The sequence below is a fragment of the Coptis chinensis genome, chromosome 5 (assembly GCF_015680905.1).
Source record: "Coptis chinensis isolate HL-2020 chromosome 5, ASM1568090v1, whole genome shotgun sequence".
In the NCBI taxonomy this organism is placed as follows: Eukaryota; Viridiplantae; Streptophyta; class Magnoliopsida; order Ranunculales; family Ranunculaceae; genus Coptis; species Coptis chinensis.
In genome coordinates this window covers 79,934,690-79,955,368 of record NC_141460.1, presented here as the reverse complement: position 1 = coordinate 79,955,368, position 20,679 = coordinate 79,934,690, and the positions used below count along the sequence as shown (strand labels likewise).

Here is a 20,679-nt window from a genome sequence, read left to right as displayed (position 1 = left end):
ATAGATGGCTGTGACTCACAAGTATGAGTTTACAAGAGGGATATATATATGATTTTTTTTATGCGAGACAAATAAGATTAAGAGCTACGTAAGGCTTGATTCCAATCTTGAAAGATTTGGATACGTAGGCAACTTTGAGCAAAAGTGCAGCCACCATATTACATATTATATATTAGTTTTAGTGATAACTATGTGGTATTAATTAGACTTCAATGTCTTAAATGAGGTTTTGATTATGAGTGAAAATTTGACTGGTTGAGCTAAATCCTTTTATTGTGATGTCTAACTCTGTTTTTGCAGAGGGGTAGGATCCGTTAGTCTTGTATGCAGAGACGTAAATATTCTATCCTAAGACAACGTGCTGGCTTAAAGGTAAAGTGTATAAAACTCATATTTAAATAAGTGATCATATATATATTTAATAAGTGGAATGTAAGTGGTTTTTATACTGTGAGTTAATTTTGGAAAAAAATGGGTTATTAGGGTTTCGTTTCATCCTGAGTTTTTAGATGATTGAATAGGGTGACAATTGAAATATTTATATCCTGGAAAATTCCCTATTTTAGATTTTATGGAAATTTGGGGTGTGACAACTTATATGAGTACCAATTGGCCCAACATAAGCTCAGATTGGTCTTATATATCTACAGATGCATCTTGGGTGGACAATTACACCGAAGTAGGCCTTGGTTTTGTTTTTATGGAACTCTGCTAGTGTATGCAATGGTGCAGGACATGACAAGATTAGAGCTGGGGACACAGAAAAGGCTGAAGCCAGAGCTATCCTTGAAGGATTTAAGTTAGCACAACGGTTGCAAATTAATAAAGTAGCAATATTGTCATATTGTCAAACTCTTGTTGTTGTTTTGGAGCGTAGATGAACAATACATTCTTGGGGAGCAAGGTCTATAACTCATTATATATACTCTTTATTATCTAAATTAGTTGAATATAAATTTTACTATGTTAGTAGGACTCTGAACTTTGTCGCCCATCGTTTAACTTTTAGAGGTCGACGGGCCCCTCCGTACTTTTGTCTGGACTCTGTTTCAGCACAGTTCTTAGTTGAGTTGTCATCGAGTCTGTAATTTTGTAATCTTAGGGAGTTGGCCTTTGTCCCTTTTTTAGGAGTTAACTCCCTTTTGCTAAAAAAATAAAATAAAAATAAAAATAAATAAATAAAACTATATTTGACACAACATGTTTTTGTGCGTGTGCCCCCATGGACGTGTCAAATGCTAAAAAGCTATGTTACTTTATTTGTCATTTTTGTGGTTAAAACCAATAGTTTTTGTGTTAGTTCGTTTTAGCCACTTTGCGACATGTCCTTGGTCGTACTGCGGTCTTCTGTCGTATTGTAAAGAACTATGAATAAAATGAAGACACCATGCAGTAGAAAGCTTGTTGGAATCAGATTTGTCGCAGAAGAACTATGAGTAAAATCAACTTTTACTGTCGGGGTTGTAGTTTTTGTTGCTGGGTTTTGTGTTATAATCAGATATAACTCGCGTTACCTGGCGAGCACAGGCCCAATCCAATGGGCTTCTAAATATCAATTGGGCTCAGGTCAGCCTGCCGAAGTTGCATAACCCAACTTCTCCCAGCATTTACGAAACACATAATCCTTTCTTCACACTTCACACTTCAATCTCGAATGGCACTGGCAGGCGCCAATTTCCCATTCTCAAAGAAACCACTTATTCTCATTCTCTTGTTCACTTTCCACTTCCCCACTTGTAAAAAAACATTCACTTCAAGTCCCAATAGAACTATATTTCCCAAGAGAAAATATTTCTTCACGAGAAATTCTTCTTCCATTGGGAAACTAAAGACGAGGTAAAAAAAACAAAAGATCAGTTTGTTTTATTATATAACTAGGGTATGCCCGTATTATATAATTAGGGTATGCCCGTGCCTACGGCCCGCAAGGCGTCGACGTGCTTGCGGCGCTACCCCGACACTCGATACACTCAATATTTTAACGTACGACATTACTCAGCTCATCGTGGCGACCGTAAACGTGACATAACACCACCATGAAGGCATGCACCACACGCATCTGCACCCCCTTCTTACAGCATAGATACGCACCTTAGGCGCCCCCGACACGCATCCGTCCAGTACTACACAGATATGCACGCTTTCGGTGCCCCCGACTCGCATCCGCCCTGTACCCGGGCCGAAGCAGTTTCCAGAAAGACTTACGAACATGTTGGTATTTTTTCTCATGCAATGGGTTGCATAGAGAGTGATAGTGATGTATTTACAAGTTATATCAAATACACATAAGGAGGGAACAAATGAGTAGGGCAAATTCAGGCCATTGTATTACATTATTTGTAGTTTTTGCAAACTTACGGTAAGCCTGATTAAGCCTCATACATTTTCGGATTGCAAGGGTTGGGAGGACTTGATAAGTGGAGCTGTGCTTTCCCCATCGGTCTCAGGAGAAACCTTCTCTTTCTTAGATGGATACAGAAATTAATGTTGGACAATGAATAGAAGGTCAAAGAAGATAGACACCTACAAAAAGATCATCACACAGGCAAACAGTATAAGCTTGAGATGACATTTCCTTTTCCTCTTTTTTCACAAATTTTATATTTTTTTATATAGTTTCTTCAATATTAAAAGCACCCTTCTTACATAGAAATAGATGTTAAAACACGGTATCAATTTGTCAAATCAGGTGAGCCAAAGCAACATTTTTGGAAGGATGTGTAACTACGTTTAACAGGAAACTGTATACACAAAATTACTAAGCAACAGTGTGTACTCGATCAGCTGTTTCTTTACAACATGGAATTTAGATTCACCCACTTCAATTCACAAAAAATAGTTTTCTTTTATCCACCACTTCTTTCCTAGCTTTACCTATTGAATGCTATTTTTAGCTTAAAAACTAACCACAGATTATGTCGAAACTAACTCTCACACTGATGAGAATTAGGCAATTAGTAGCAAACATTCCACTATATGATATGGAGGGGCTGATATAAAATTGATTTGTGTTTACCACATGACAAACCATATTAGAACTCGTTTGTGAAAAGTTAGATAAATACATTGCAATCTAGTGAGTGTAAATAGAAAATTATGCATACCAAAGAAAGCAGAGTTTTCCCAATATTTCCATTAAAGTTTACCCATGAACCTGCAAACAAAAAAAAAAACAAACAAACAAACATTATAGTGCATGAGCATCATAACACTTCCAAACTATGATTGTTCTTAAAATAACATTGTGAAGCACACCTTGGTCTATGGACTGCATAGCCATCTATCCGTAGTTTGTCACACCTTCAAGTAAATCAAGTAATATGTTACCAATGCTCCATCCTACGGTGCTCTTTCGGGAAAAGTTCATGATGGCCTAGATGTATGCACCGATATGTAAAGAACAAACAACATGTCAACTATGTGGAAAGGTTAGAAGATCTAGCCAAAGAAGGTAATAATAGTGCAACATTTTTCCAAATTAAATTTAAAGAGAGAAAAGAAGCTAGAATCGTGTCAAACCTGGGGAATGTATTTGATGACTGTCATGAAGACTTGTATTGTACTGCAAGATCATAAAAATGATTATAATATAAGGACGTCGCAAAAAAATGAATATGTTAGCATTTAAAGCCTAGTATTTTCTTATATTTGTGTGAGAGAAGCTGAAACTAACTAAGGCCGTATAGTTTTTTCTTTCTTCTTCTCCAGACTTTCTTCTTGTTTCTCTTATTCAATAATATAATATAATATTACTATATATAATGCTAAATAGATTTTAGATCGACTTTTCCCATTTTATTGAGAAGCAAAAAAAAGGGAAGTGCTAAAAACAGTAAGTGAAACACTAATCTTTGCAACATCTCACATGAAAAGATGTTCCAGTATTGAAAGTGTACAAGTCTGCAATAACTATCTACCCTCACTTTGCCAAACAGGAAAAGTAACTTGAGAGATTTGTGGTTCTGCATATCACATAACAACACAAACTATGTTCTTTTACAGTTTTCTATATTTCTTGTTACTAACTACTCTCCCCATTGGCTAACCTGTGATGAGAAACTCAATATCATGAAAACTTACTTAAACACATAAATTAGCCAAAGCCCAGATTGGGTTGGCAAGGCCATGAACACAGACTGTGGCAGAAATCCACACAACACAAGAGATTGCAATACAAGTCCTTGAGACCCGCTGGCTTCCGCGCTAAGCAATTGAAATGAAACTCCATCATATAAGAAACTCAATCAAATTTGAACTGAAAAAGAAAAGTTTAATATAGATAATGAAGATAGCATCACTTACATCGTATATGAGAACTTGAATAAGGGTGATTCCTGTGAGAAGAACTGCATGTATTGAGAAAGCTACGTCATTTGCAGCTACTGGAATCATCTGCAGCACACACACAACTCTGTCAGAATCTCTCAACAAAACTGATGCAAAATTACCATAAGTGTTTATAGCAAAACGAATAATTTGCTCCATGCGCATTCTGAGAAATGGAGTACAGTATAAACTCCCAAAATAAAAACCTTTGAGAACATGATATCCTTGACACAGAGCGTAACTACGTTTGACAAACAATAATCTGACCATAAAGAGAAATTTACCACATTATAAAGCATATGAAGTAGCTTGTCTTTTGGCAGTGAGGATACTGGTTGAGGTGGGGACTCGTGTAACAAATGACCTAAAAACTAAATGTAAATCAAGAGAACTTCAAAAAACTGGAAAACATCGTACTGGTCTACATTTGGGAGTACCATCACTCTCATCAATTCCAGGCTCCAGCTACATGGAAGGTAACTTTAGCCCAAAGCACACTCTCCCCCAACATATTTTCATATTCAAGTGCCAACCATGGAACCAACAAATAAAACATACCCCAAATGTCTGGTGGTCCAAGAAGGAAAAACGACTTTGGGAAATGAAAGAATAAATAAAAATGGGGAGCAAAAAGAGAACAGGAATTCAAGAGAGGAAACACGCAACAACTATACCTAAATAATTTAACCAAGCACAAACAAACTGAAACAGTAAAGATTCAAGCGAGTGAACAACAGGACCAAGTCACAGACTCCAATGAGAAGCAAACACAATGCAAGGTTCCTGCCACCTTATTTTGCATACAATCATACAGGCGTCAACATTTTGAGGTTAGATATAGTATGTCCCAAAGAGATAACCATCATAATATGAACTGAGTTTCATAATGGCCATTACATTTGCGTTACAATCCACAACATATTGCTTAATAAACTATTGAAACACGCCAGTTTAAAAGAAATAAACATACTCGGATTTTGGTAAAAGTGGATAGAAAATAAAAAAACATAGTTGAGTGAACTGTACACACCTAACTGATAAGGGAAGTGTGAGGGAGATTACTACTATTATAAAGTTGCTGACAGAATGAATTGCAATGCAGGAAGAGTGACCAAAAATGAAAGTCAATAATTTTTTTTTTGGATTGTCGATTAATATAAGAGGAGACTAAGCAGTGTTCTTTCAGAAAAGTTCTACTCTAGCATCAGTAAATAACTATCTACTTAAAATTTCAAAAGTCCAGGAAATGGAACTCACAGGAAATCGATCGAATGAATTGGAGGAAATACATGAAGCTTCTTTGCTTTTATAAGCTCCACATGGCAGAATAACACATCACCAGAATAAAGCTGCAAAATCAACGACAAACTTTATAATTCCTCTCCATCAAAAGGTAAAACTTTAAAACGAACCTTGTAATAATTTCGATTGTAGTGTCCCTTCAAACAATACATTTTCTTGGCATTGATTGCATAGCCATTCTGGCACTATGTTGGTGTAAGCTAGTAACTCTTCTGCCACTGTAGAGATCATAAATGGAGCCTACAAAATAAAAGTATGGGGGTATAGTCAGCATAATTAAGTTTTATTGTGAAAGACGAGAGAATCCAAGCTTTTCTTTTAGCTCCAAAGGGAAAAAACTTAGATAGTAAGTGACGTGTTTCTAACCACTTAAATCTTTAATTGTATGTTGAACTTTTAAATGTCTGCCCAAATATTCAATCAACAGCCAAATTCCAATTTAAATAATATAAATTTCTTTTGAAAACATTTATAATTAATAAAAGTAGTAACAGATGAAGCAATTTACATGTGAATAAAGATACACAAAAGAAAATAGTGTACCTCCAGATTTGAAGATTTAAAAATAGCGTCGACTGCAATATTTTAGCTAATTAGAATAGCCTTTAGATTAGCACACGTACAAAAGCCCATAGATGGGGAGGGAGCCGTACCAGTGATTTGCAATAGAAAGACTGGTTCTGCGGTGTTGAAGACGAAAGAGCAGGGAAGAAAATGATTCTTTCTTTCTTTTACCCTAAATTAGAGGAGAAGAGATACTCGTGGAACCGATATTAGCTTAGAAATCCAGTACACCACCTCGATGAACTTGAAAGTGCCATGTCACAACTTGTGAAATACAATGACATCCATTGGATGCAGACTCTGTGGCCCCCACACCATTGCTTTTTATTAGATAGATATGATGACAATGTAGTAACGGAGATGGTTCCAATTTTTAGCGCAATTGTGTCAAAATTACCACATAATATATGAGAAAAGTCACGTCAATTAATATGTTGAAAATATATATATATATATAAAAGCATAGAGCAGATTTATGGCTGGGGTAAACTCAACACTAGAAGCAATATACTCACCAACTAAAGAAAATGGGAATTTAAGAAAAGAAGCAGACTGAGAGCCCTCCTTGGACCAAAATATTGAGTAATAAGCCTCATGATGCATTCGGGTCTCAACCACCAGAGCAGGGTTGTCCAGCCACAACATTTGAGTAAAGATATTTGGTTGATCGTTAGTTGCATAATAGGACTCAGCTAAAACTGTTATTTGATTGCTCTGATCTAACTGCTCTAATTTTTTTAAACAATAGGGATTCGACGCGACATTGACGTACTGAGCTAATGGGCTTGCCTAGAACAATAGATCTTGATGGAAAGAATGAACTTAAGCCACACCTCGAGCTAATGGAAACCTTACTTACTCTTTGCAGCGATTTAAAGACTACAGTTCTAGACTCAACACACCCTTTCATGTATTCCAACCAATAAAAATGGATGTGAAGGTTTGCATCAGTTATGAAATTCACCTCACATTCGAAATCAAACAAGTTTGCCATGCTTATCTTTTTCTTAAACAAGTACCTTTTCTATTCCTTCAGTGTTGCTTTGCATTGCTTAGTTTCTAACTAACCACTGTAAAGGAGTGTTTTGGTTTTGCTTTACAGATCGTGAAAAGAAGGGAATGGGTTGAGATTTTTTGGAGAGACCGAAGTTCATCGATGAAAAAGCGCCCTCACGTATCCTCTCTTGATTTTCTAGGGGAGAGAGGAATCAGGCCTCACGTAGTTCAAATAGGTGGTATTTATAGGCTTACGAAGTTTCAATCCTAGAGGCACGTGTGCTTCCTGCACACGTGTAAGGTGGAGATTGTGAATGAGTGTTGGGCTGGTTTTAGTATAAGTCGTGTGCTGATTGGGAGTTGACGCGGTAGTCACTATTCCCTGGTGGTGGGAAATACAAGTAAGATTTTGGCAATGATTACCCCTGGTGGTGACCTTATTTGAGGTGTTCTGTCTCTAGCCATGTGTTCGTACTGAGACATCTTAGTTCATACCACCTACATGAAAGGAGCTGCTCACAGATCGGTCTTGGAGGTCGATGTTTTGGGTTCACCTATGCTGCACGCGTATGTCTTCACAAGGAAGCTACTCACAGGTCGGTCTTGGAGGTCGATGTCCTGAGTTCGCTTATGCTTCACGCGTGCGTGATAATCCTTAATGAGGATATTACTCCCCTACACAGCCCCCTCTCAGTAGATTGTTTATGTCGCGGGAAACGATCTGCTGAGAGAAAAATGGAAGAACGTGTGGAGCATGAGCGAGCTGCGGTGGACGATCCGACTGAGATGGCACAAATTTTGAATCATGTGGCATGATGATTTGGCGGGAAAGGGGAGTGGTTCTGTAATTGGCACGTGACAGAATCATAGCAGTTGGCAAGAAACGTGTCGCCGCGTTATTCGGAACTGCTGAAAAGACAGGTCCTTGGGACACGTGTGCGGGCTAGAGCATAGTACGTAATCATAACTTCTTGGTAAGCGAGCGGGCGGTTTGTACAAAATCAAATTTGGGACAACCAAAAAAGGTATTTCCTATTTTCTTCTTCCGCAAAAGCGCAAGTTAGGGTTTCTCAGGTGAGTGCTTCTGCTGCTGTTAGCTTTCCATTTTCAATTTGCTTTCCTCTCTTTCAAGTGCGATTTGTTAAGTAGGTAGGTCAGTGTAAGGTTGTTAAGAAGGAAACGTTACAATGTCGGATTCTGATGATACTCGATCGGAAGAGGTTCTAGAGATATCATTAAGTTGTAGAGAGTATGAGGATGAAGAATCGGTGAGTGTTGGCATTGAGGCTGAGTTGGAGGAGGGAGCTAGGGTAGATGAGGCTAATACCCGATCTAGGTCAGAAGGTGGCGTGGCCAGTACGTCAGGTCGAGGGGAGATGTCGTCATCAAGCGAGTTGCCCCTTAGAACGGTAAACCATCGTGCTGCAAACTCGTTCCCCGAACTGAGGGCAGCGTATGGGATCAATATCCCCGACCTGGAGATATACGAGCCACGGTTGAGTGAAAACGTACGTAGTGAGGAGTACAACCCGCCAAATGGTGGAATAATCATCTGTGAGGGCCAGCTGAGAGCGCATATGCAAATACCGTTCTCGAAACTGGTATGTGACTTCTTAGCCCATAGTTGGAAGTCGCCTTGTCAGTTCGTTGGTAACACCTGGCGATTGTTTAAGGTGTTTGACCTGCTGAATGCGAGTGGGGAATATGACATAGGGGTGTCCGACATAGTTGAGCATTATGTTGTGAGGCGATATGGTAATTTGAATTTTAGCTTGCAAACGATGACGACGCGTTCTGCTGTGATCGACGGTGTAAGCAACGAGGCCTGGACAAAGATAAGTGGTATGCGAGCTTGTCTTCTTTTGATATAACTACTCACCTATACATGTTGTTACGTTGTGGTTCTTAACCATATATGTGTAATTGCAACTGGTAAGTGGATTTCAGAAATTGAAGGAGATTGCTCAGTTCGCAGAGGCAGATAGAGAAGCTGTGGTGAAGCTGTCTGACGAGCTGAAAAATGTTCAGGAGGCCGCGCAGATGGAACGCGAGGAACTGGCAGATCTGAAGAAAGCACATCAAGCTCGAGTCCGCCAAGATAACCGAAGATACCGGGCGTAAGAACTGAGGCAAAAGCTACAGGGAGCGAAAGAGAATGTGCTGGCAGCGACTATGGAAATTGGTAGGCTGAACGACTATACCTTACACTGCAAGAAGGTTGCTCAGGACGCTACCAAGGCCTATGACGTTCTGGATGCGGACTTTGTTGAACTGGAAGCGGACTATAACGCTTTGAAGGAAGACCACGCACGCTGTACATCTCGAACCGTGGTAGAACAGGTGCAAGGAGATGCCAGCAGTGTGCTTGCTTCCTCAATGATCATTCCAGAAGTCGTGGTACCGCAAGTTGAAGCTGCTGCGTCGGATGTGCTAATGAGTTTGAACTTTGATGGAGTGTCGGTTGTGGTGGATGGGAGGGACGCTGAAATTGATGAATCGCTTGTACCTGGAAAATTAACCGTCGTGCCTAGAGAGGACGAGCTGTAAATTTGTTATGTTATGTTGCCAGCTTATAAGCTATGATACAATAGAGCTGGTTTCCTGGGGTAACCTGGGCAGTTCGTCTTTTTATTTGTATGTGCCATTACTATTAACGATCTGGTACCCCGTTCTGGTTTGGGGTAATCATGTGCTGACGAATATTGTTTAGCAGGGTTGGATTTCCTGAGTAGTCTCAGCAACTCGGCTAACGAACTATGTTTCAAGCTTGTTAAAACAGGTCGTGGTCTGTTTGTATGCTACGCTTGTTATTTGTTTCCCTATTATGTGTGAGTCGCTTGCTTGAGCATATTTGTGCGTGATTATACTACATACAACAAAGCATGGCGGCTGCGTTGTGGTGACAACTTTCCTGCAGATGACTGGTAAGCTTTCACGAGCATTTTGTTGTTAAATTGTGTTCAGCTGTTAGGCGTTGCTTGTAACGATGCCACCGGTCATTTGGACTCGGTTCGTGAAGCGAGGCGAATTGTATTGTGTTCGTCGCGAACGGCGGTGTTGTTCAGCGTCATGCGTGACGTGTAGGGAAACGAGCGGTTCAAGGAACATAATGATGGCGGGCAGATGGCGTTTGGCGTCTCAAGATAATTATGAGGCACTTAGGGAAAAGACGTTTCCTATCAAATAAAACTGCTCATCGAATACCAAAAAGGTATTTGCTTATCTTCTTGCCGAAGCTTGTCTCTGTCTTCTCGCTCTGCCCTTTCGCTGTGCACTACCTTGGCTGCTGCTCTTTCAGGTACGTTCATTCTCATCTGTGAATGTTATTCCGTTGAAAAGGGCTTGTATTAAAATTCTAGCTCACGCGACAGTATCTTTGTTCCTAGGTTTGATCATGGCTAGATGTCGTCCATACACGAGGGGAGAAGAAAGCATGAGGGAAATGTCACCTCTGATAATGGAGAGGATGGAGTTTGAACCTCACGTGCATGGTGATCGCGGTAAGAGGAAAGTTGCTGCTGTAGAGGCGAAGGGTCATAAACAACCTAGGGATTTCGGGCGCCCACCGGGCGGCATTGTGTTTAGGTATTTGAGCGGGTAAAAGGCGACATCGATCATCACGCTTCACGGGCGTAGCGACTGAAACAAAGGTCGCCCAGTCGCTGGTGAGAGTTCGTCCCCGCGATGTGGGGATGTGGGGAGCGAATTCTGCTACATGGGGAAGACGGGGAAGAAGCGTATGGTGAAACGGTCAGACTGTAGCTTCCACTCGGCGCCCATAGCGACTAGCGTTCTGAAGGGGATCGTGCTGGATGGTGATAAGGCAGAAGTGAAAGATGAGGACATGGAGACGCTGCTGGGGACAATGGACATGGCCGCTTGTTTGGTGAGTTCATGATGCACTAGGTTGTTATGTCGGTTTCCAAGGCAATCTGATTCTTTAACTTCGTTCGTGCAGTTTCTTGCAGGATACGATAAGTTGAAAGATGTTGTGCAAAATACCAAGAATGATGATAACCCTCACGTCGAGCTAGGGTGTATGTGAGCGGCGTGGGGGGCTGACAAGAGAAAGCTGGAAGTGATGACTACCAAGTATCAGAACGTTGCTGCGGAGAATGCTGTATTAGTGACTGACGTGACCGAGCTAGAAAGGAATTAATTAGTAGTAGTGATCGCTTATGCTAAAAATGCCGGAAGGTGGTCGCAAAAAGCACGTATAAGGCGATACCAAAGCCCTCGTGGTCGCCCGCGCTCGGGACGGAAGTATGACGCATCAAGAAAGCGAATGAAGCGAGGACCAAGGGCAGGGAATGCGTGTGATGCTGAGATCTGCCCAGCACGCTGCTTCTACTAGCGCGGCACCAGAAGATAAGCATGTCATAACTGATGTTTGATGATGTGATCTACCTTTGTCTCTGTCAACTAGAAATTGTAAGTGTTGTTTACATTCTCCTCTCTTATATGGGAGTTAACAATAGAGCTGCGTCTTCAGGCTTGCCTGAGCAGTTCGCCTTTTTAGTTTAGAGAACTGGTTTCCACGAAAGTGGCAGTTCGATACTTTGTTAATTTTGTAATAGACACCGATCTGGATTTTCTGGGTAATCCCAGCATATCGGCGGATGTAATTGTTGTGGCGATTGGTCATATATTGTCACTGGTTATGCTCCGAATGCATGTGGCTGCTTACATGTGTGTAGCTAGCGTCCTTCTTATTATGCATGTGGTTTGCAATAACTGAGGAGCTTGAAATTTAGTTTAGAAACATGATCTGGTTGTGCTTAGCGCTGGCTTTCCTGTTTATCATGTTATAAGAGCAGAGATGTTAGGAGTATGCTAGATGCCCCGAGTCTATGACTAAGAGTTCTTCCTTAAGTGCATTGCGCTGAGTTTTAGAAGTAAGACTCAAAAGGATACTCTAGTCAGACCGAACGTGGGGGCCTGTATAAGCGTGAAACACATGGAGAACGCTTTCGTATAGTCAACTCTAGGAGTAGAGGATCATCGATTTTAACGACGTTAAGGGTTTGTAGAGTGCGAGCTCCGAGAGTCAGCCTTCGCTGGAGGAGGCGTTCGCTTAGTCGATCCTAGAAATATAGGTCCTCGACGTGACAAGAATTGGAGAGGCTATGTAGCCTACAAGCTCCAGAGAGTTGTCTGCTCGCGGAGAGTGTTCTCGCTTAGTCGATCCTAGAAATATAGGTCCTCGACGTGACAAGAATTGGAGAGGCGATGTAGCCTATAAGCTCCAGAGAGCTGTCTGCTCGCGGAGAGCGTTCTCGCTTAGTCGATCCTAGAAATATAGGTCCTCGACGTGACAAGAATTGGAGAGGCTATGTAGCCTGTAAGCTCCAGAGAGTTGTCTGCTCGCGAAGAGCGTTCTCACTTATGAGAGCGTATGGCGCGCTAAGCGTGTTGGATCAGGAAAGTATACTGGTCGTGCATCTGATGCGAGCTGTAGGACTTTTTGATGCCAGCAAATGGAATACCTTATACTAGGTAACATAAAAATTTAAACTTAAACTTACAGTGTTTGAAAAACAGAATATACAACAACAACGTTTTTATTGATAAAATCTTTTCAGCAGATAAGTATTCCATGGGTGAGGTAACAATTTCCCTTCTTGAGTTTTCATCCAGTATGCTCCATTGCCTACAATGCGTTCTACGATGTATGGGCTTTCCCATGTAGGGGCTAACTTGGAGTCGTCTTGTGTCTTTTTCAACACTAGATCGCCAGGCTGCAAAGATTGAGGATGCACTCGTTTATTGTAGGAGTTCTTCAAGGTTTGCTGATAAGATGCGACTCTGATGGCGGCTAAGTCACGCCGTTCTTCTAGCAAATCGACTTCTCGTGCTAGAACAAAATCATTGTTTCCCGTCTCGACGAGCTCGGATCGAGTTGTAATGACTGTCAGCTCGGTAGGAATTACAGCTTCGGTGCCATAACACAAGGAGAATGGAGATTACCTTCTTCTCTTGGATTTGTGGTGCGATGAGCCCACAAAATGTTCTCCAACTGATTTGGCCATTGGCTCTTATTTCTTTCAATCTTTTTCTTCAAATTCTCTAAGATGGCCTTGTTGCTGGCCTCTGCTTGACCATTACTCTGAGCGTACTATGGAGTAGAGAACGCCTGAACTATCTTCCACTTGGCTAGAAAATCTTTAACTGAATAGCCTTTGAATTGGGGTCCATTGTCCATCACTAACGTATGTGGCAAACCAAATCTGGTGATGATGTGAGTCCAGATGAAGTTTCGGACATGGGATTCTTTGACTTGTGCTAAAGGAATGGCCTCGACCCATTTGGTAAAATAGTCTGTTGCAGCTAAGATGAATTGAAAACTAGTGCTCTTCTGTGGGACGAATGGTCCCATGATGTCCATACCCCACATGTGAAATGGCCATGGACTTGCTATATTGATCAGCTTGCAAGTGGGCTGAATGATGTTGTGGCCAAATGTTTGACATTTTAAGCACCTGAGGACGTATGATTTGGCATCGATTTGCATACGGGGCCAAAAGTAGCCTTGGGAAATTGCCTTGTGGGCTAAAAAACGACCTTCGGCATGGTTTCCACATTCTCCTTCATGGATTTCAGTAAATATCAATTGGCCTTGCTTTGGAGTAATGCATCGCAAGTGCGGTACACCAGCAGATTTTCTGAACAACTTATTGTGCAATACGCAATAACGACGGGATTGATATGGGATTTGTCTGGCTTTGGTCCGCTCTGCGGGGAGCGCACCATGGTGGATGTAGTCCAAGATGGGGGTCGCATCAGTCCGCTTCGGTGTTCTTCGGATAGAGGGAACAGATCGGTTATAACTAGGGCATGCTCGACCTGGTATGCAGGTCGGTCGACTACCTCGATGAGGAGTTGTCGTGGACCGCAACTCGGTGCTTGAGTAGCTAAGTAAGCTAGACTGTCTGCGTGGCGGTTCTCATCACGCAAAAAATGATGTATAGTAGATTTCTTAAAAGAGGGCAATAAATGATGAACGACCTGAAGATACTTCGAAAGGTTACCTTCATGAGTAGTGTACTCTTTAGCAATCTGGCGAACGACCAGTTGCGAGTCACTGAAGACTTGAAGTTCTTGCACACCGAGCTGTAGAGCCATACGAAGGCCCATAATCAGCGCTTCGTACTCCACCTCGTTGTTGGAAGATGTGAAGTCGAGTCGAACTGATTTTTCGACTATAATCCCTTCGGGGGACACTAAGACGACCCCGATGCCACTCCCTCCAGGGTTGCTAGAGCCATCTACAAAGAGAGACCAGATTGATTCGATACGCTCTTTGTCAACAGTGAGCTCCATCTCTGGTTCCCAGTGTAGGTCCTTAACAGGGAAATCTGCGAGGAAATCGACGACGACTTGACCTTTCTGAGAGGTGCGAGGTACAAACTCCATGTGGTGTTCACCGAGCTCTTCGGCCCATACTGCCATACGAGTGGTCTTATTTTCTTTGTGGAGGATCTTCTTCAAGGGGAGGTCGGTCAGTACTTTGATCGGATGTGCCTGAAAGTACGGCCTGAATTTTCTTGCCGAATACAATAAAGCAAGGACGGCTCTTTCAAGGAAAGAATAATTCCTCTCCGTTGGCGTGAGCCTCTTACTTGTAAAATAGATTGGCTTTTCTGAGTTGTTCTCCTCTTTGAAGAGAACTGAGCTGATGGCGAAATCTGATACTGCCAGGTATAGCCCCAATGTCTCTCCATCTATTGGTGTGGCTAAGACAGGAGGCGTGGTGAGGTATTCTTTGAGAGTGGCGAATGCTTGGTGGCATTGATCGTTCCATGAGAACTGCTCGCCTTTCTTGAGGAGCTGTAGGAACGGACGACACTTGTCTGACTCCCTGGATATGAATCGATTAAGTCGGCGTGACCATGCGACAACCGTATCTGCTTCTTTGTATGTGGATCAGGCATGTCTAAGAACGCTCGGATTTGGTCTGGATTTGCTTTGATCCCGCGCTGTGACACCTGATATCCGAGAAACTTACCGGAGGACGCTCCAAAGAGGCATTTCTCTGGGTTCAACTTCATTCGAGTCGCGCTAACCGAGAACGCTTTGCTTGCTCAAGGTGAGTAATATGGTCGACTGCTTTTTTGCTTTTGACGACCATGTCGTCGATGTAAACCTCCATGGTCTCTCCTAACATGTCCTGAAACATGTCAGTTACCAGACACTGATATGTCGCACCGGCGTTCTTAAGGCCGAACGGGAGGACGTTATAACAATAAATTCCTTGTTCGGTAATGAACGAGGTGTTCTCTTGATCTTCTTCGGCGAGTGGGATTTGGTTGTATCCGCTGTACGCATCCATAAAGGAAAGAAGTTCATGCCCACAGTCCGGTCGACAAATTCGGCCATCGCGAGGTAGGGGAAAACTATCTTTCGGTGTTTCTTGATTGACATTCGTGAAATCGACACACAAGCGAACTGTTCCATTCTTTTTGGGGACCGCAACGATGTTGGCGATCCAATCGGGATAGTTCACCTTTCTGATGAAGCCGACTTGCTTGAGTTTGTCGACTTCGTCATTAATGGCTTTCTGAAACCGCAGGGACAACCGGCGAGGTCGCTGGCGAACTGGTCTAGCATTAGGATTTACATTTAATCGATGACATGCTACATTAGGGTCTATACCGGGCACATCGATATACGACCAGGCGAAAACATCTTTATTCATAGCCAAAAAGTTTACAAGTTGGGCCTTGAGTGTAGGGTCAAGGTTAGCCCCTACATATACAAACTTGGGATCATTATCAGTTCCTAAGTTCACCCGCTCTCTGTCGACCTGTTGAGGTGCTGGCTTGGGTGGCGACGCTTCTTCGTGTGGTGACACTTCAGCGACCTGAGGGAGTGTGCACTTATTCACCCGAACTGGATCGGCATCTGTGGTGACGAGAACAGGGACTGGAATGGCTTCTGTGGTCATGCTAACAGGGGCTGGAGTGACTGTCGGCATGGAGACTTGTTGTGCGACACATGGCTATGAAGCCATTGGGATGCTAACTGGGGAGGTAACAATAGTAGAGGGGTCCTCTGGGGGCGTGACTACAATATTGACACCAACTGACGCGACTTCTGGGATCCGTTCTGATGGAGCGACAATGGCTGGATTGACTTCTGGAGTGTACATAGACGACTGCATCTTCTTATTGGAGCCCCCAGTGTGCTACTTTGATTTGTTGGTTCTGACCTCGGCAATCAGATCTTTAGCCATGGTATAACTGGTGGGCTCGTTGCTTGTGTGGATTGGTCCACTATCAATCCTACCTGCTGTCAAGATTTGATTACAATGATATGTTTCCAGTTGATTGCTTCTCAGCTCCATCATTCCTCTGGGGCCTGGGAAACGGAGAACTTGATGCAATGTTGACGGTACAGCTTGCATTTGGTGGATCCATCGTCGTCCTAGTATGGCATTATAGGACGACTTGATGTCCAGAACGCTGAAGCGTGTATTGCAGCTGACTTTGTCCTCTTTAGATCCGACTGATACTGGAAGGATGATATTACCGACGGGGTCGGCCCTGGAGCCATTGAACCCATAAAGGGGGGCAATCGGATCTATAAGAACTGACTTGGGCAAACTCATTTCTTTGATGGTGTGATAGAATAAAATGTCGCATGAACTCCCCGGGTCGATCGGGGCCGCTTTTACCATCGATCGCTAATCTTGGCGTGGACGCGACCGGTCGTCGTTGTGAGGAAGGCGGAGACCTTGTTGAGGTCGGCCTGCGTGAAAATGATATCTCCGAATGGCGACTGAATCAGGCGGGCGTGTCTTTGCACAGGAAGTAAAATGATATACACTTCACGAAGGCGCCCGACGTCTTTTCTCTCTGGATGAGGTGACATAATCATCGGGGAAAGTAATCATGTGAATTGTTCGAGCATTGTCACGATCTGAGGAGTGTTGTCTTCGCTCGTGATGAGAACGATCTCTGGGACGTCCTCTACTGTGAGGGCGAGCTTGAAAGTCTTGATGGTGACGACGAGATGGAGATCGACTGCGCACTCGGCGAGCCATGAGCTTATGACGCAAATATGACCAGCTTCGACAAGGTCTTGGAGATAGTGCTTAAGCCCCCAGCACGCATTGGTTTCGTGGCATTTTGCCTTGTGGAATGCACAGTATGGCTTGTCGGGTCGATCTATTGGCTGCCTCACATCTGGGCGGAAGTATGAGGCTCGCTAGATCTTGTCCAGTATGTAACTAGGGGAACGTGTCAAGACAGCGAACTCTCTGTTGTTAGCCTGCCGAGTACCTGCCTTCGGTACCAGTGACCTGGATCACTTTTTGGCACGCGGGGTATGATCAGAAACCGCTGCCACCTCTTGGACCTCGGCTAAACTACTGGACTACAAACTTTCTTGCAACTTGATATACTTGTCGACCCGAAACCCGCATACCGGATAAGCGTTTCTGGGTGTTCTTTCATCAGCGATCTGGAGAGGTCGGTATTACGCACTCGACAGGTGTTAGAAAATGTCAGTGTGGCAAAAGACTCTTTCAGTCCGCTTTCCATACACAACAGTTGAGCCTTGAACCGTCCTAAGAATTAGCGAATGGTTTCATCTTCCCTGAATGATAACTGGAACAGTGAATCAAGATCTGCCTTCTTTCGTCTGTTGTGCACGTATTGGCTAGCAAACAGATCAGTAAACAGCTCAAAAGTTTTAACAGAATTAGGTTCAAGAGAGAAGAACCAATCAAGTCGCCATCCATCGCGGGGCGGCCGGAAATAGTCGACAAAGTGAAGATGATCAAACTCGGAGAACTGTAGAGGGCGGACTTTGAATGTATCGAGCCACATGCTGACCGGGGCATGTGTTGCCATCATACATGGGGAAGGGTGGTTGGATAAAATCTTGAGGAGAGGGTTTACTGAGAACTTCAAAGCGAGCGAGGGGGACGCGGTATGTCTTGAGCATCTTCTGAACAATTTGGGTCGCATCTTTTCTGACTGCGCTCTGGCCTATCCTGTGTGATAATTCGTTAATCTGTTGATTAACCTCGTTGATGCCATTTTCAGCAACGCGTTACGCTGGTTCGCCGTAAAAAGCGTCTACTTGGGCGTAAAAGCGGCATTTTCTTGCACGAGCAAAGGAAATGCTCTCGTTGGTTAAACCTAGTTGTTCTGCAAGGTTTTGAACTTGAGCTTCGAGGCTGACCATGCTTCGTGGGCTTGAGAATTGTAGATTTTTGAATTGGGTTAACGTGATTTCTCAAGTAATCGAAACCACAGACGGCGCCAATGTAAAGGAGTGTTTTGGTTTTGCTTTACAGATCGTGAAAAGAAGGGAATGGGTTGAGATTTTTTGGAGAGACCGAGTTCGCTGATGAGCGAGCTACCTACGTATCCTCTCTTGATTTTCTAGGGGAGAGAGGAATCAGGCCTCACATAGTTCAAATAGGTGGTATTTATAGGCTTGCGAAGTTTCAATCCTAGAGGCACGTGTGCTTCCCCGCTGCGATGTAAAGGTGGAAATTGTGAATGAGTGTTGGGCTGGGTTTTTAGTATAAGTCGCGGTGTCTTTGATTGGGGAATTGACGCGGTAGTCACTATTCCCTAGTGGTGGGAAATACAAGTAAGATTTTGGCAATAATTACCCCTGGTGGTGACCTTATTTGAGGCGTTCTGTCTCTGGCTATGTGTTTGTACTGAGACATCTCCATCTTAGTTCATACCACCTATATGAAAGGAGCTGCTCACAGATCGGTCTTGAAAGTCGATGTTTTGGGTTCACCTATGCTACGCGCGTATGTCTTCACAAGGAAGCTGCTCACAGGTCGGTCTTGGAGGTCGATGTCCTGAGTTCGCTTATGCTTCACGCGTGCGTGATAATCCTTAATGAGGATATTACTCCCCTACAACCACCATCTGTTCAGATGAAACTTTTTATTCCACCTATTTTTTTGCTGAAATATTTATATTCTTGTTCTTGCCCATATATATGTTTTTTTGTTCGCATTTGTTCTAGTTCTGGTGAAATATTTGTGTGTGTTTCTTGCCCAACCCAAGCGCACGATAATGAGTGGCAACTCGCTATTCAAAGCGTGGGCTGCTTTCCTTTTTCTTCAGCAACCAAAATCCCCCAACCCTTGTATTTATTTTTATTATTATTATCCCAATCGAATCTTCTCTACCCAGGTGTCCACTTACCTATTACACACAAAATATTTTAAACATGTGTCCGCTTATTTAACACCCAAAATGAAGTCAAGTAACGAGTTAAATATTAAAAAAAAATCACAACAAAAAAAGAAGATGATGTTAAAGTAAAAAAAGAATATTGAGTTGGTGTATAATCTCACCAATTGGAGATTAAACCATATATTCGTTACTACATTATCATCACACCTGCATAATAAAATAGTTTGGTTTTTTCAAAGAGAAGCCTATATCATATATCAGAAGGTTATGATGAGAAAACAGTCTATAGAACTTCTCAAGGTTAAAGATTTAACTAGTACATCATCTTGGAAATAAATTTCACATTTTTTTTTTTGTATCATCACTTAAAGGTTTTACCGACTTTGCTAGTCTGCACATGCAAATTTCACATTTTCATTATCTAATAAGGCCTTAATTCCATATACGACTTGAAAATTCTTCTAATAGTACCAATAAATTTTATAGTGTAGTTCAACTAAATGTCATGTACTATGAGAGTTAACTATGGTACAAAGATTTAGGCTCAAACACACAAATTGACTAATAATTTCGGTTGACAAAAATGGACTGACATCAGCATCTATCATTGAAAATTTCGCCATAAAGACATTTTCGAGCTGACGTTAGCTAGTTATTTTTTATTAATACCAATTATGACATTCTCTTATATACATTCGAACACCACTATGCATGTATGACATGCACGACATGTGAATATCAACATACACACATTATTATGCATGTAAATTCACTGCTCAAATTAGTTGTAAATAAAAGTAAAAATTGAATAACAACATGCCAATTACATACATATTTACATACAATAAAAATGTAAATAAGATAAATCACAAAAGTTAGGGTTTTACCTTTAATGGTAATTCATTTTTTAATTGTATGCATTTTTATTTCTTCTCAAATCTTCATTATTATGTTAATCCGAACTTCTCATTCTCAAATTATTAGAAATTAAGGCTTTCAAATTTCTTAAATTAACAAAGGTGGATGGTGAGATTAGGTTGTAATAAGAATCTACAAAACTAACAATTGTGGCTTTTGAGCTTTCATTCGTTGAAGAAGAAACAAAAGAGTTTGCAACTGGTTCAAAAGAGTTGGGTTTAAAACAGAAAGGGTAATACCGTATTTGCAACTGGCTTGGGAAGCCTTGAACTAACAAAAACCAAAAAGTTAAAATATTTCGAAATGACATTTAAATGGGCTTTTAAATATCAATTGGGCTCGGGTCAGCCCACCAAATAAAACCCAACTTCTCCCAGCATTTACGAACACACAAGATAAGGTA

The 20,679-nt window shown here is 42.1% G+C and overlaps 1 pseudogene across 1 annotated transcript; it reads right to left on the bottom strand.

Moving 5' to 3' along the window:
• Positions 1–2,254: 2,254 nt before the first annotated feature.
• LOC147499164 (cystinosin homolog) lies at positions 2,255–4,900 on the bottom strand (annotated as a pseudogene). Its single transcript, XR_015194429.1, has 6 exons — positions 4,303–4,900; positions 4,081–4,203; positions 3,520–3,562; positions 3,256–3,373; positions 3,105–3,154; positions 2,255–2,523 (listed from the first exon to the last, which is right to left on the bottom strand). The product of XR_015194429.1 is annotated as a cystinosin homolog (transcript).
• Between the last annotated feature and the right edge of the window lie 15,779 nt (positions 4,901–20,679).